Source organism: Heterodontus francisci, chromosome 46 (assembly GCF_036365525.1).
Source record: "Heterodontus francisci isolate sHetFra1 chromosome 46, sHetFra1.hap1, whole genome shotgun sequence".
Classification (NCBI taxonomy): domain Eukaryota; kingdom Metazoa; phylum Chordata; class Chondrichthyes; order Heterodontiformes; family Heterodontidae; genus Heterodontus; species Heterodontus francisci.
The window spans coordinates 8,617,107-8,633,601 of record NC_090416.1 but is presented as its reverse complement, the minus strand read 5'-3'; the positions used below and the strand labels follow the sequence as shown (position 1 = coordinate 8,633,601).

Sequence of the window (16,495 nt, the reverse complement as noted above, 5' to 3'; positions counted from 1 at the left end):
TCGCCAAGCTTCCTTCGACAGCACCTTCCAAACCCGTGACCTCTACCACCGAGAAGAACGAGGGCAGCAGACGCATAGGAACGCCACCATAGAGTTATACAGCACAGAAACAGGCCCTTCGGCCCATCATGTCTGTGCCGGCCATCAAGCACCTAACTATTCTAATCCAATTTCCCAGCACTTGGCCCATAGCCTTGTATGCTATGGTGTTTCAAGTGCTCATCTAAATACTTCTTAAATGTTGTAAGGGTTCCTGCCTCTACCACCTCTTCAGGCAGTGCGTTCCAGATTCCAACCACCCTCAGAGTGAAACTTTTTCCTCAAATCCCCTCTAAACCTCCTGCCCTTACCTTAAAGCTATGCCCCCTGGTTACTGACCCCTCTGCTAAGTGAAAAAGCTTCTTCCTATCTAACCTATCAATGCCCCTCATAATCTTGTACACCTCAATCATGTCCCCCCTCAGCCTTCCCTGCTCTAAGGAAAACAACCCTAGCCTATCCAGTCTCTCTTCATAGCTGAAATGCTCCAGCCCAGGCAACATCCTGGTGAATCTCCTCTGCACCCTCTCCAGTGTAATCACATCCTTCCCATAGTGTGGTGCCCAGAACTGTACACAACTGTACACAGTACTCCAGCTGTGGCCTAACTAATGTTTTTGCAGCTCCATCATAACCTCCCTGCTCTTATATTCTATGCCTTGGCTAATAAAGGCAAGTATCCCATATGCCTTCCTAATCACCTTATCTACCTGTGCTGCTGCCTTCAGTGTTCAATGGACAAGTACACCAAGGTCCCTCTGACCCTCTGTACTTCCTAGGGTCCTACCATCCATTGTATATACCCTTGCCTTGTTAGACCTCCCAAAATGCATCACCTCACACTTCTCAGGATTAAATTCCATTTGCCACTGCTCTGCCCATTTTCCAGCCCATCTACATCGTCCTGTAATCTAAGGCTTTCCTCCTCACTATTTACAACTCCAACAATTTTCGTGTTATCGGCGAACTTACTGATCATACCTCCTATATTCACAGCTAAATCATTAATGTACACTACAAACAGCAAGGGTCCCAGCACCGATCCCTGTGGTACACCACTGGTCACAGGCTTCCACTCACAAAAACAACTCCTGATCATCACCCTCTGCCTCCTGCAACTAAGCCAATTTTGGATCCAATCCGCCACATTGCCCTGGATCCCATGGGCTTTAACCATCTTCACCAATCTCCCATGCTGGACCTTATCAAAAGCCTTACTGAAATCCATGTAGACTACATCAACTGCTTTACCCTCATCTATACATCTAGTCACCTCCTCGAAAAATTCAATCAAGTTAGTTAGACACAATCTCCCCCTGACAAAGCCATGCTGACTATCCCTGATTAACCCTTGCCTCTCCAAGTGGAGATTAATCCTGTCCCTCAGAATTTTTTCCAATAGTTTCCCTACCACTGATGTTCGACTTACTGGCCTATAATTACTTGGTTTATCCCAGCTATCCTTCTTGAATAATGGTACCACATTCACTGTCCTCCAATCCTCTGGTATCTCTCTTCTGGCCAGAGAGGATTTGAAAATTTGTGTCAGAGCCTCTGCTATCTCCTCCCTTTCCTCACATAACAGCCTGGGATATATCTCATTGGGGCCTGGGAATTTATCCACTTTTAAGCCCGCTAAAACAGCTAATACCTCCTCCCTTTCAATGCTAATATGTTCAAGTATATCACAATCCCCCTTCCTGATCTCTACACCTACATCGTCCTTCTCCATAGTGAACACAGATGAAAAGTAATCATTTAAAACCTCATCTATGTCCTCCAGCTCCACACACAGAATTGCCACTTTGGTCCCTAATGGGCCTACTCTTTCCCTGCTTATCCTCTTGCCCTTGATATACTTATAAAACGCTTTGGGATTTTCTTTTATCTTGCCCGCCAGTGTTTTTTCATGTCTCCTCTTCGCTCTCCTAATTACTTTTTTAAGTGCCATCCTACACTTTCTATACTCCTCTAGGGCCTCCGTTGTTTTCAGCGGTCTCAATCTGCCATAAGCCTCCTTTTTTTTCCTTATCCAATTCGCTATATCCCTTGACATCCAGGGTTCCCTGGACTTGTTGGTCCTACTCTTCACCTTGACGGGTACATGTTGGCTCTGAGCTCTCACTAGTTTCTCTTTGAATGACTCCCACTGGTCTGACGTAGACTTTCCTACAAGTAGCTGCTCCCAGTTCACTTTGGCCAGATCCTGTTTTATCATATTGAAATCTGCCTTCCCCCAATTCAGTACCTTTATTTCTGGTCCATCTTTGTCCTTTTCCATAACTACCTTAAATCTTACAGAGTTATGGTCACTTTCCCCGAAATGCTCCCCCACTGACATATTCTACTACTTGTCCGGCTTCATTCCCTAGGATTAGGTCCAGTATTGTCCCTTCTGTTGTAGGACTTTCTATGTACTGGCTCAAAAAGCTCTCCTGTATGCATTTTAAGAATTCAGCCCCTTTAAGCCTTTTCCACTAAGACTATCCCAGTTGATATTGGGGAAGTTGAAATCCCCTACTATTATTTCCTTATTATTTTTACACCTCTCTGAGATTTGCCTACATATCTGCTCCTCTATCTCTCCCTGACTGTTTGGCAGCCTGTAGTACACTCCCAGACAAGTGATTGCCCCCTTTTTGTTTTTATGTTCTACCCATATGGCCTCACTTGAGGAACCTTCTAAGATATCATCCCTCCTTACTGCAGTAATTGACTCCTGATCAACAGTGCAATGCCACCTCCTCTTTTACCCCCTCCCCTGTCTCGCCTGTAGATTCCATACCCTGGAATATTGAGTTGCCAGTCCTGCCCCTCCCTCAATCATGTTTCTGTGATAGCAATAATATCATAATCCCATGTGTTAATCAATGCCCTCAATTCATCTGCCTTACTAGTAAGACTCGCTATATTAAACTATATGCAATCCAGCCTTGCATTTTTCTCTTGTGCCTTAATAGGTCTATATTTGCTCTGCCTCTGACACTGTTTCTCTTCTGTATTTGACTGTACATCACCCCCTACTGTACCTCCACTCTGTATCCCATCCCCCTGCCAAATTAGTTTAAACCCCACCCCCAACAGCACTCGCAAACCTCCCAGCAAGGATGTTGGTCCCGTTCCGGTTCGGGTGCAACCCGTCCAACTTGTACAGGTCTCACCTTTGCCAGAAACAGACCCAGTGATCCAGGAAACTAAAGCCCTCCCTCCTGCACCATCTCCTCAGCCACGCATTCATCTGCTCTATCCTCCTATTCCTATACTCACTAGCACGTGGCACTGGGAGTAATCCAGAGATTACAATCTTTGAGGTCCTGCTTTTTAATCTGCTACCTAGCTCCCTAAATTCTTGTTGCAGGACCTCATCCGTCTTTTTACCTATGTCATTGGTACCAATGTGTACCATGAACTCTGACTGTTCACCCTCCCCCTTCAGAATGTCCTGGAGCCGCTCCATGACATCCTTGACCCTAGCACCAGGGAGGCAACAAACCATCCTGGAGTCTCGTTTGCAGCCACAGAAATATCTATCTGTACCCCTTACGATAGAATCCCCTATCACTATAGCTCTCCCACTCCTTTTCCTCCCCTCCTGTGCAGCTGAGCCACCCAGGGTGCAACAGACTTGGCTCTTGCTGTATTCCCCTGAGAAGCTATCTCCCCCAACAGTATCCAAAGTGGAAAATCTGTTAGATAGGGAGATGGACCCAGGGGACTCCTACACTACCTGCCGAGTTCTTCTACTCTGCCTGGCGGTCACCCATTCCCTTTCTGTCTGAGCAGTCTTTACCTGCGGTGTGACCACCTCCCTGTACGTGCTATCCACGACGATCTCAGTCTCGCGGATGCTCCACAGTGTCTCCAGCCGCCGCTCCAGATCCGAAACACGAATTTCGAGTAGCTGCAGCTGGAGACACTTCCTGCACACGTGTTCCACCTGGACACTGGAAGTGTCCCTGACTTCCCACATTGCACAGGAGGAGCACTCCACGTTGCCGAGCTGCCCTGCCATGACTTACCCTTAATTTACCCAAAAATTAGATTATTTACACCAGGGATCTTGATTCCCAAAAAAACCCCACTATCTACTATATTAAAATAAAACTGTAGACCTTTTCCCTTTACTTTTAGTTACTTACCCAGCTATTTAGAGTTATTTCCTAACAGCAGTTACTCACCAACCAATCACCTTGCAGTTTTCCTCTGAAGACACTGCTCATTTTGTGTACAAACTCTGGCACTCCTGGACTCCTCTCTGCTGCTCTCCTGGAAGGTAAGTGACTGGGCCGCAATCCTCGGGCTCAATTTATTGGCTGCACTCTTGGCGTTCCTCCCCACAGGTCCGCTCCGCTTCCAGAAGTTAAGTCACCACCTGCAAGTTCCCCTCCAAGTCACACTCCAGACTGGATCCTGTTCTCATCCCGATGGCTGGTTTCGTGGCGTGGGGGTGGGGAGCGGACAATCGGGGCAGAATCGCCTGCCACTGAACCCGGTGCCGGGAATCCCGGTTCCGATTCTCCTGGGGGCGGGATAGGCCAACAACGACCTTCCCGCCCACAGGCCAAATCAGGGCCTCTTCCAGCCTCCGCTGGGATCTGACCAGCGGCAGGGGAGGAGGGGCTTCCGCAGTGGGAGGACGCCTCGGAGAACGAGGCGCCCTCCCCGTGGGCTTGTGTGGGGGCCCCTCCTTCAGGGGCAATTTGTGGCCCACGGAGGACTCCCAGTGGGAACGAGAACTCCCGGGACGCCCTCCCCTCCCCCTGGTCTGAACGCCCACCCACCCCCACCCCCAATCCCCCTCGCTGGGGCCTTCGGGACTGGCCCCGGTGACCCTGCCTCACCGACTGGGGTTCCAGCCTGGATCCGAGGCCTCTGCAGTACCAGCCCCGCCTCCTGCACAAAATCCTCACTTGGACAAGCATCAGCAGCCCTTCACTGTCGATGAGTGAAACTCCTGTAATGCTTTACCGAACCACACTGTGTGAGTGACTGCATTCAGCAGGTGGACCTCAGAGGGTGAGGAAGACGGCCCATCACCATTACTTTCTAAAGGGCAACTTGCTATTGCCAATATATGCTGGCCTTGTTTAGTGACGTCCACAACCCAAGAGTGAGTTAAGTAAACGTGCGCCTGTAAAATGGATCGTTCTCCTTCGAGCAAAAAAGGATCAGAGGAGATGTGATGGAGGTGTGCAAAATCTTGCATGGTTTTGATAGGCTAAATAAGGAAGAGGTTTTCCCAGTGCCAGAAGGACCAGGGAGCAAAGATCACACATTAAGGCAATTTCCAAAAGATCCTGACAAGACACGTCGACCCTTTTCTCTTTTCCGCAGCGAGTTGTTGTGATCTGGCATCTCCAATTGCCCTTGACAGTTGAGTGGCTTGCTGGTCCATTTCGGGGGGCAGTTAAGAGTCAACCACATTGCTGTTGTATCTTCTGACAGCGCGGGTGGATGATCCTGCCCAGAATGATCCACACTGTCGAATACAGTCTATCTCCATAATCAGGGACTCAACACTTGGCAGAAGCAATATAGACCTAATGGCACAGTTCTAAAGAGTGCACAGGAACATCCATGAGGCGCTGTGGACCATCAGCAGCAGCAGAATTGTACTCAACCACAATCTGTAACCTCATGGCCTGACATATCCCCCACTCTACCATTACCATCAAGCTGGGGGATCCACCCTGGTTCAATGAAGAGTGCAGGAGGGCATGCCAGGTACAGCACCAGGCATACCTCAAAATGAGGTGTCAACCTGGTGAAGCTACAACACATGCCAAACTGCATAAGCAGCATGCAATAGACAGAGCAAAGTGATCCCGTAACCAACGGATCCGATCGAATCTCTGCAGTCCTGCCACATCCAGCCGTGAATGGTGGTGGACAATTAAACAACTAACTGGAGGCGGTGGCTCCACAAATATCCCCATCCTCAATGATGGGGTAAACCAGCACATCAGTGCGAAAGATAAGGCTGAAGCATTTGCAACAATCTTCAGCCAGAAGTGCTGAGTGGATGATCCATCTTGGCCTCCTTCTGAGGTCCCCAGCATCACAGATGCCAGTCTTCAGCCAATCTGATTCACTCCACGTGATATCAAAAAATGGCTGAAGACACAGGATACTGCAAAGGCTATGGGCCCTGACAACATTCCAGCAATAGTACTGAAGAGCTGTGCTCCAGTACTAGCCGTGCCCCTAGCCAAGCTGTTCCAGTACAGCTACAACACTGGCATCTACTGGAACATTGCCCACGTGTGTCCTGTACACAAAAAAGCAGGACAAGTCCAACCCGGCCAATTACCGCCCCATCAGTCTACTCTCAATCATCAGTAAAGTGATGGAAGGTGTCATCAACAGTGCCATCAAGTGGCACTTGCTTAGCAATAACCTGCTCAGTGACGCTCAGTTTGAGTTCCACCAGGGCTACTCAGCTCCTGACCTCATTACAGCCTTGGTCCAAACATGGACAAAACAGCTGAACTCAAGAGGTGAGGTGAGAGTGACTGCCCTTGACATCAAGGCAGTATTTGACCGAGTCTGGCATCAAGGAACCCGAGCAAAACTGGAGTCAATGGGAATCAGGGGGAAAACTCTCCCCTGGTTGGAATCATACCTCGCGCAAAGGAAGATGGTTGTGGTTGTTGGAGGTCAATCACCTTAGTCCAAGGACATCACTGCACGAGTTCCTCAGTGTAGTATCCTCGGCCCAACCATCTTCAGCTGCTTCAACAATGACCTTCCCTCCATCATAAGGTCAGAAGTGGGGATGTTCACTGATAATTGCACAATGTTCAGCACCATTTGCGACTCCTCAGATACTGAAGCAGTCCGTGTAGAAATGCAGCAAGACCTGGACAATATCCAGGCTTGGGCTGATAAGTGGCAAGTAACATTCATGCCACACAAGTGCCAGGCAATGACCATCTCCAACAAGACAGAATCTAACCATCTCCCCTTGATGTTCTATTGCATTACCATCGCTGAATCCCCCACTATCAACATCCTGTGGGTTACCATTGACCAGAAACTTAACTGGACCAGCCAGTTAAGAACAGGTCAGAGGCTAGGAATTCTGCAGCAAGTAACTCACCTCCCGTTTCCCCAGAATCTGTCCACCATCGACAAGACATAAGTCAGGAGTGTGATGGAATACTCTCCACTAGCCTGGATGATTGCAGCTCCAACAACACTCAAGTGACAGCAGTGTGTACCATCTGCAAGATCCACTGCAGCAACTCACCAAGGCTCCTTCAAGAGCACCTTCCAAACCCGGGACCTCTGCCACCTAGAAGGACAAGAGCAGCAGATACATGGGAACACCATCACCTGGACGATCCCCTCCAAGCCACACACCATCCTAACTTGGAACTATATCGGCCGTTCCTTCACTGTCGCTGGGACAAAATTCTGGAAATCCCTTCCTAACAGCACTGTGGGTGCACCTACCCCACATGGAATGCAGCAGTTCAAGAAGGCAGCTCACCACCACCTACTCAAGGGCAATTGGGGATGGGCAATAAATGCTGACCTCGCAGGCAATGCCCACATCCCACGAACAAATTAAAAAAAAGGGATCTGGGGGTGCATGTGCATCGATCTTTGAAGGTGGCAGGACATATTGAGAGAGTGGTGAGCAAAGCATATGGGATCTTGGGCTTCATAAATAGAGACATTGGGTACAAAAGCAGGGAAGTTGTGCTGAACCTTTATAAAGCTCTGGTTAGGCCCCAACTGTAGTATTGTGTCCAGTTTTAGTCACCACACTTTAGGAAGGATGTGAGGGTCCTTGAGAGGGTGCAGAGGAGAGTTACCAGAATGGTTCCAGGGATGGGGGATTTTCGTTACAAGGTTAGGTTGAAAAAGCTGAGTTTGTTCTCTTTAGAAAAAGGGTGATTTCATAGAAGTGTACAAGATTATGACAGGCTTAGATAAGTCAGACAATGTAAAACTGTTACTATTAACAAATGGTACAGGGACAAGGGGACACAGATGGGAAATATTGGGTAAAAGATGCAGCGGGAATGTGAGGAAGTACTGATTTCAACAGGGAGTTGGATGGCCACCTGAGAGAAATGGACTTGCATCGAGCTGGGGAGCGGGACTGACAGTAGATTTCCGTGGAGAGCTGAACTCGATGGACCGAATGGCCTCCTAATGGCCGTATATGACGCAGGTTCAGCCTTTTCTCCCCTACTCCCCTGACGGTGCTGTGTGATGGTGGGGTTCAGTCCCAGTCACTGTCTACTCCTCAGTATCTTGACACGTGGTAATTCTGAGCTTGTGACTCAGCTGCAAGCATTTCGACCATGGGGGGGGTGGGGGCAGGGGGGGGGGAGGAGGGGGCGGCAGCACTAAGCTCTGACCAATTTTGAGGCAATGCTGTTGATGTGGTGAATATGTGGAAATGAAATTTGCAGTGTGGCAGGAAACAGAGTAGTGATGAATGGATGTTTTTCGGGCTGGAGGAAGGTTTGTAGTGGAGTTCCCCAGGGATCAGTGTTGGGACCCTTGCTCTTCCTGATACATATTAATGACTTAGACCTTGGTGTACAGGGCACACTTTCAAAGTTTGCAGATGATACAGATGGAAGCATTGTGAACTGTGAGGAGGATAATGTCGAACTTCAAAAGGACACAGACAAGTGGGTGGAATGGGCAGACAGGTGGCAGATGAAGTTTAATGGGGAGAAATGTGAAGTGATTCATCTTGGTAGGAAGAACATGGAGAGATAATATAAAATAAAGGGTACAATTCTAAATGTGTGCAGGAGCAGAGGGACCAGGGTGTAAATGTGCATAAGTCATTGAGGGTGGCAGGACAGATTGAGAGACTGGTTAATAAAGCATACAGTATCCTGAGTTTTATAAATAGGGGCATAGAGTGCAAGAGCAAGTAGGTTTTGTCGAACTTGTATAAGATATATTTGGATATGGATTAAAAACAGAAAGTGCTGGAAATACTCAGCAGGTCTGGCAGCATCTGTGGAGAGAGAAGCAGAGTTAACGTTTCAGGTCTGTGACCCTTCATCAGAACTGGCAAAGGTTAGAAAAGAATTAGGTTTTAAGCAAGAGAAGGGGGTGGAAGGGGGCGGGTGGGGAGATGGTGGGGAAGAGAACAAAAGGGGAGGTGATAGGGCAGAGGGCAGGAGAGATTAAATACCAAAGCTGTCATTTTGTGGGATATGTCGAACATTCCTTGTTCCAGTCCTACTCAGGCCCCCTCCCCCACTCTTTTTCCGGTACATTGATGACTGTATCAGTGCCGTTTCCTGCTCCCGCCCCGAACTGGAAAACTTTATCAACTTTGCTTCTAATTTCCACCCTTCTCTCACCTTTACATGGTCCATCTCCGACACTTCCCTTCCCTTCCTCGACTTCTCTATCTCCATCTCTGGGGATAGTCTGTCGACTAATATTCATTATAAGCCCACTGACTCCCACAGCTACCTCGACTACACTTCTTCACACCCTGCCTCCTGTTAGAACTCCATTCCATTCTCCCAGTTTCTCCGTCTCCGACGCATCTGCTCTGATGATGCTACCTTCCATGTTTCTGTTATGTCTTTCTTTTTCCTCAACCGAGGATTCCCCCCCACTGTGGTTGACGGGGCCCTCAACCGTGTCCGTCCCATTTCCCGCACCTCTACCCTCAGCCCTACCCTCCCTCCCAGAACCACAACAGGGTTCCCCTTGTCCTCACTTTCCACCCCATCAGCCTCCAGATCCAAAGGATCATCCTCCGCCATTTCCGCCACCTCCAGCGTGATGTCACTACCAAACACATCTTCCCTGTCCCTGCCCTGTCAGCATTCCGAAGGGATTGTTCCCTCTGCGACACCCTGGTCCACTCCTCCATTACCCCCACCACCTCATCCCCTTCCCACGGCACCTTCCCCTGCAATCACAGGAGGTGTAATACCTGCCCTTTTACCTCCTCTCTCCTCACTATCCCAGGCCCCAAACACTCCTTTCAGGTGAAGCAGCGATTTACTTGTACTTCTTTCAATGTAATATACTGTATTCACTGATCACAATGTGGTCTCCTCTACACTGGGGAGACCAAGCACAGACTGGGTGACCGCTTTGCGGAACATCTCCGCTCAGTCCGCAAGCAGGACCCTGAGCTTCCGGTTGTTTGCCATTTCAACACTCCCCCCTGCTCTCATGCTCACATCTCTGTCCTGGGATTGCTGCAGTGTTCCAGTGAACATCAACACAAGCTCGAGGAACAGCATCTCATTTACCGATTAGGCACACTACAGCCTGCCGGACCGAACACGGAGTTCAATAACTTCACAGCATGACGGGCCTTTTTTAATATTTTTATTTTATTTTATTTTTTCATCACATGCCTGTAGAGCTGCTCATTATTCTGCTATTAACACTCTCACTGGACAAAGGCTTTGTCTTTCACCACAAGCATTAACACACTCTTTACCTTTGTCCCAGGAGAGCTTTGTTATTTAATATAATATAAAAGCAAAATAATGCAGATGCTGGAAATCTGAAATAAAAGCAAGAAATGCTGGAAATACTCAGGAGGTCTGGCAGCATCTGTGGAGAGAGAAGCAGAGTTAACGTTTCAGGTCAGTGACCCTTCTTCAGAACTGGCAAATATAAGAAATGTGAAAGGTTTTAAACAAGTAAAGCAAGAGATAACAAAAGAGAAGGTGTTGGTCGGCCAAGGTCGCAGAGAATAATTGACCAGAAGGTCATGGAGCAAAGGCAAACGGTATGTTAATGGTGTGCTGAAAGACAAAGCGTTAGTACAGAGAGGGTGTTAATGGACAGAAAACTGAACAGTCCTGGCTCAAAGCACAAACATGAAAAAAAACAGTGGGTAGACACAGTAGAAACAAACTAAAGTAAAATAAACAAATAAAAGAGAGAAAAATAACTAAAAATAAAAATTAAAAGGGGGAACCATTATGCTCTGAAATTATTGAACTCAATGTTCAGTCCGGCAGACTGTAACGTGCCTAATCGGTAAATGAGATGCTGTTCCTCGAGCTTGTGTTGATGTTCACTGGAACACTGCAGCAATCCCAAGACAGAGATGTGAGTATGAGAGCAGGAAGGAGTGTTGAAACCGGAAGCTCGGGGTCATGCTTGTGGACTGAGTGGAGGTGTTCCGCAAAGCGGTCATCCAGTCTGTGTTTGGTCTCCCCAGTGTAGAGGAGACCACATTGTGAGCAGCGACTACAGTATACTACATTGAAAGAAGTACAAGTAAATCGCTGCTTCACCTGAAAGGAGTGTTTGGGGCCTGGGATAGTGAGGAGAGAGGAGGTAAATGGGCAGGTATTACACCTCCTGCGATTGCAGGGGAAGGTGCCGTGGGAAGGAGACGAGGTGGTGGGGGTAATGGAGGAGTGGACCAGGGGGGTGTCGTGGAGGGAACGATCCCTTCGGAATGCTGACAGGGGAAGGGAGGGGAAGATGCATTTGGTAGTGGCATCACACTGGAGGTGGCGGAAATGGTGGAGGATGATCCTTTGGATATGGAGGCTGATGGGGTGGAAAGTGAGGACAAGGGGAACCCTGTCGTGGTTCTGGGAGAGAGGGGAAGGGGTGAGGGTAGAGGTGCGGGAAATGGACCAGACACGGTTGAGGGCCCTGTCAACAACAGCTTTGGTATTTAGTCTCTCCTGCCCTCTGCTCTATCACACACCTTCCCTTTTGTTTTCTTCCCCACCATCCCCACCCCCTTCACTTGCTTAAAACCTAATTGTTTTCTAACCTTTGCCAGCTCTGATGAAGGGTCAGAGTATTTCCAGCATTTCTTGTTTTTATTTCCGATTTCCAGCTGTATTTTGCTTTTATTATGGAAATGGATTGTTGTATATGGGTTGGAGGTCTGTGAATGTTGTACCATTGTTTAAAGAGGGTGCCAGGGATCGGTCAAATAATTATAGGCCGGTCAATCTGATCACGGTGGTGGGTAAATTATTAGAATCTATTCTGAGGGACAGGATAAACTGCCATAGAAAGGCACGAATTAATCAGGGATAGTCAGCATGGATTTGTTAAGGGAAGGTCATGTCATATGAACTTGAGTTTTTTGAGGAAGTAACAAGGAGGATTGATGAGGGTAGTGCAGTGGATGTGGTCTACATGGATTTTAGTAAGGCATTTGACAAGGTCCCGCATGGCAGACTGGTCAGTAAAATGAAAGCCCATGGGATCCAGGGGAATGTGGCAGGTTGGATCAGAATTGGCTCAGGGACAGGAAACAAAGGTTAGTAGTTGACGGATGTTTTTGTGAATGGAAAGTGGTTTCCAGTGGCATTCCACAGGGCTCAGTGTTGGGTCCTATATTGTAGTATATATTTATGATTTGGACTTAAATGTGGGAGGCATGATTGGGAAATTTGCTGATGACAGAAGAATTGGCTGTGTAGTTGATCGTGAAGAGGATAGCTGTAGATTCCAGAATGATATCAATGGTTTGGTTGAGTGGGCGGAAAAGTGGCAAATAGAATTCAATCCAGAGAAGTGTGAGGTAATGCATTTGGGGAGGGCAAACAAAGTGAGGGAATACACAATAAATGGGAGGATAGTGAGAGGGGTAGAAGAAGTGAGAGACCTTGGAGTGCATGTCCACAGGTCCCTGAAGGTGGCAGGACAGGTAGATAGAGTGGTGAAGAGGGCATATGGAATGCTTTCCTTTCTTAGCCGAGGTATAGAATACAAAAGCAGGGATGTAATGCTGGAACTGTATAAAATGCTGGTTAGGCCACAGCTGGAGTATTGTGTACAATTCTGGTCACCACATTACAGATGGACATAATCGCTCTGGAGAGAGTACAGAGAGATTTACAAGAATGTTGCCAGGGCTGGAAAGTTGCAGCTATGAGGAAAGATTGGATAGGCTAGGGTTGTTTTCCTTAGAACAGAGGAGGCTGAGGGGTGACTTAATTGAGGTGTACAAAATTATGAGGAGCCTCGATAGAGTAGACAGGAAGGACCTGTTTCCCCTGGCGGAGAGGTCAATTACCAGGGGGCACAGATTTGAGGTGATTGGTCGAAGGATTAGAGGGGACATGAGGAAAAATGTTTTCACCCAGAGGGTGTCTGGAATTCACTGCCCGGATCAGTGGTGGATACAGAAACCCTCAACTCATTTAAGAAATACCTGGACCTGCACCTGAAGTGCTGTAACCGGCAAGGCTACGGACCAGGTGCTGGAAGGTGGGATTAGAGTGGGCGGCTAGTTTTTTCAGCTGGTGCAGGCATGACAGGCTGAATGGCCTCCGTCTGTGCCGTAATTTGTCTATGGTTTTAAGACACTAGTTTGGCCTCAGCTGGAGAATTGTGACCAGTTCTGGGCACCGCACTTTAGGAAAGATGTGAGGGCATTGGAGAGAGTACAGAAAATATTCAGGAGAATGGTTCCAGGGATGAGGAATGTCAGTTATGAAGACAGATTGGAGAGGTTAGGACTGTTTTCTTTGGAGAAGAGGCTGAGAGAAGATTTGATACATTTGATAGATTCAAAATCATGAGGTTCTGGACAGAGTGGATAGGGAAAAACTGTTCCCACTCATGAACAGATCGATTTAAATCGCACAGATTTAAAGAGATTGGCAAAAGAAGTAAAAGTGACATGAGGGAAAACCTCGCCGCGCAGCGAGTGGTTCGGATCTGGAATGCGCTGCCTGAGAGTGTGGTGGAGGCAGATTCAATGGAGGTATTCAAAAGGGAATTAGACTGTTTTCTGAAAAGGAAGAATGTGCAGGGTTACGGGGAGAAGGCGAGGGAATGACGTCGGGTGAGTGCACGTTCGGAGAGCCGGTGCGGACACGATGGGCCGAATGGCCTCCTTCTGCACTGTAACAATCCTGTGATTCTGTGAAAAATTGACACCGAGCCAAAGGATGAGACATTAGGACAGGTGACCTTAACTCACAGCGACATGGAACGAGATATAGGAACACCAGGAACACCTTCTATGTTTTTATGTGAAAAATCTGGCCCACTACGCACTGAAGTGTCTGAAAGTCAGAATAGGAACTCTGAGGGAAAAAAAAACTGTTGACAAAAGAAGCATTGATTTAACTTTTCAAAGATAAATTGTTGAACAGGGGTTCACTCTGACTCACCTGACTGGCCGACTCAGGACCTACCCCTCAGAGACTGTGATTGGTTCCAGAACGAGCTGCTCCCGAGGTTCTCCGGCCTCTGAGCTGTCTTTCGGCTGTTTTTCAGGACAATCAATCACCATGCGACAACATTATTTCTGCCAGATGGAGTTCAGGGGTTCCGAGGAAGAAAACAAATGTGCCCATCTATCTGAGTTGGGAAATACAATTTGAGAAGCAGGATACAAGTTAAAACTATTTCAAAGCAAGAAATATTTTTGCGCGACACCATTGCGGAGTAGGAGTGGATAATGTACACTGATTTATACCATTCTATTTTTCTATGAAATGGCGGATGGTCCTATCCAGACTGTTACGCGCCAATGAGGTGAGGTGACTGCCATTGACATCAAACAGCATTTGACCTAACAAAACTTGAGTCAATTGGATTCAGGGGGAAAACTCTCCGCTGGTTGGAGGCAAACCTAGCGCAAAGGAAGATGGTTGTGGTTGTTGGAAGTCAATCATCTGAGCTCCAGGACATCACTGCACGAGTTCCTCAGGGTAGTGTCCGAGGCCCAACCACCTTCAGCTGCTTCATCAATGACCTTCCTTCAATCATAAGGTCAGAAGTGAGAATGTTCGCTGATAATTGCACAATGTTCAACACCATTCGTGACTACTCAGATACTGAAGCAGTCCGTGTAGAAATGCAGCAAGACCTGGACAATATCCAGGCTTGGGCTGATAAGTGGCAAGTAACATTCGCACCACACAAGTGCCAGGCAATGACCATCTCCAACAAGAGAGAATCTAACCATCTCCCCTTGACATTCAATGGCATTACCATCACTGAATCCCCCACTATCCTGGGGGTTACCACTGACCAGAAACTGAACTGGTACCATGGCTACAAGAGCAGGTCAGAGGCTAGGAATCTTGCGATAAGTAACTCACCTCCTGACTCCCCAAAGCCTGTCCACCATTTACAAGTCACAAGTCAGAAGTGTGATAATATACTCTCCACTTGCCTGGATGGGTGCAGCTCCAACAACACTCAAGAAGCTCGACACCATCCAGGACAAGCAGTCTGCTTGATTGGCACCCCATCTACAAACATTCACTCCCTCCACCACCGACTACACAGTAGCAGCAGTGTGTACCATCTACAGCATACACGGCAGAAACGCACCAAAGAGCCTTAGCTGGCACCTTCCAAACCTGTGACCTCTACCAACTAGAAGGACAAGGGCAGCAAATGCATGGGAACACCACCACCTGCAAGTTCCCCTTCAAGTCACACACCACCCTGACTTGGAACTATATCTCCGTTTCTTCACTGTCGCTGGGTCAAAATCCTGGAACTCCTTTCCGCACAGCACTGCGGGTGTACCTACCCCACATGGACTGCAGCGGTTTAAGAAGGCAGCTCACCACCACCTTCTCAAGGGCACTTAGGGATGGGCAATAAATGCTGGCCTGGCCAGCGACGCCCACATCACACGACCACATCTTGAACAGTCTTATTTAAGGAAGGCTGTGAATGCGTTGGAGGCGGTTTAGAGGAGGTTTACTAGATTGATACCTGGAATGAGCGGGATGTCTTATGAGGAAAAGATTGGGCTTGTTTTCACTGGAGTTTAGAAGAGTGAGGATCGACTTGATTGAAGTTTATAAGATCCTGAACGGTCTTGACAAGGTGGATGTGGAAAGGATGTTTCGTCTTGTGGGTGAGTCCAGAACTAGGGGGCACTGTTTTAAAATTATGGGTTGCCCTTTTAGGGCAGAGATGAGGAGGCATTATATCTCTCAGAGGGTTGTGTGACTTTGGAACTCTCTGCCTCAGAAGGTGGTGGAGCGGGGTCATTGGATATTTTATTTTATTTAGAGATACAGCGCTGAAACAGGCCCTTCGGCCCACCGAGTCTGTGCCGACCAACAACCACCCATTTATACTAACCCGATATTCTCGAACAAATCCCCACCATTCTCCTACCATCTACCTACACTAGGGGCAATTTACAATGGCCAATTTACCTGTCAACCTGCAAGTCTTTTGGAGGTGGGAGGAAACCGGAGCACCTGGAGGAAACCCACGCAGACACAGGGAGAACTTGCAAACTCCGCACAGGCAGTACCCAGAATCAAACCTGGCTCGCTGGAGCTGTGAGGCTGCGGTGCTAACCACTGCGTCACTGTGCCTGCCGGTAGACAGGCAAGGTAGATAGATTCTTGATCTGATGAAGGGCCATTGACCTGAAATGTTAACTCTGCTTCTCTCTGCAGAGATGCTGCCAGACCTGCTGAGTAACTCCAGCACTTGTTTTTATTTCAGATTTCCAGCAGCTGCAGTATTTTGCTTTTAT

The 16,495-nt window shown here is 48.0% G+C and overlaps 1 protein-coding gene across 1 annotated transcript in view; it reads right to left on the bottom strand.

The window, feature by feature from the left end:
* LOC137356815 (zinc finger protein 84-like) overlaps nt 1-16,495 on the bottom strand; it is a 43,467-nt gene that overhangs the window by 9,051 nt on the left and 17,921 nt on the right. The gene's annotated exons all lie outside the window — the stretch shown is intronic.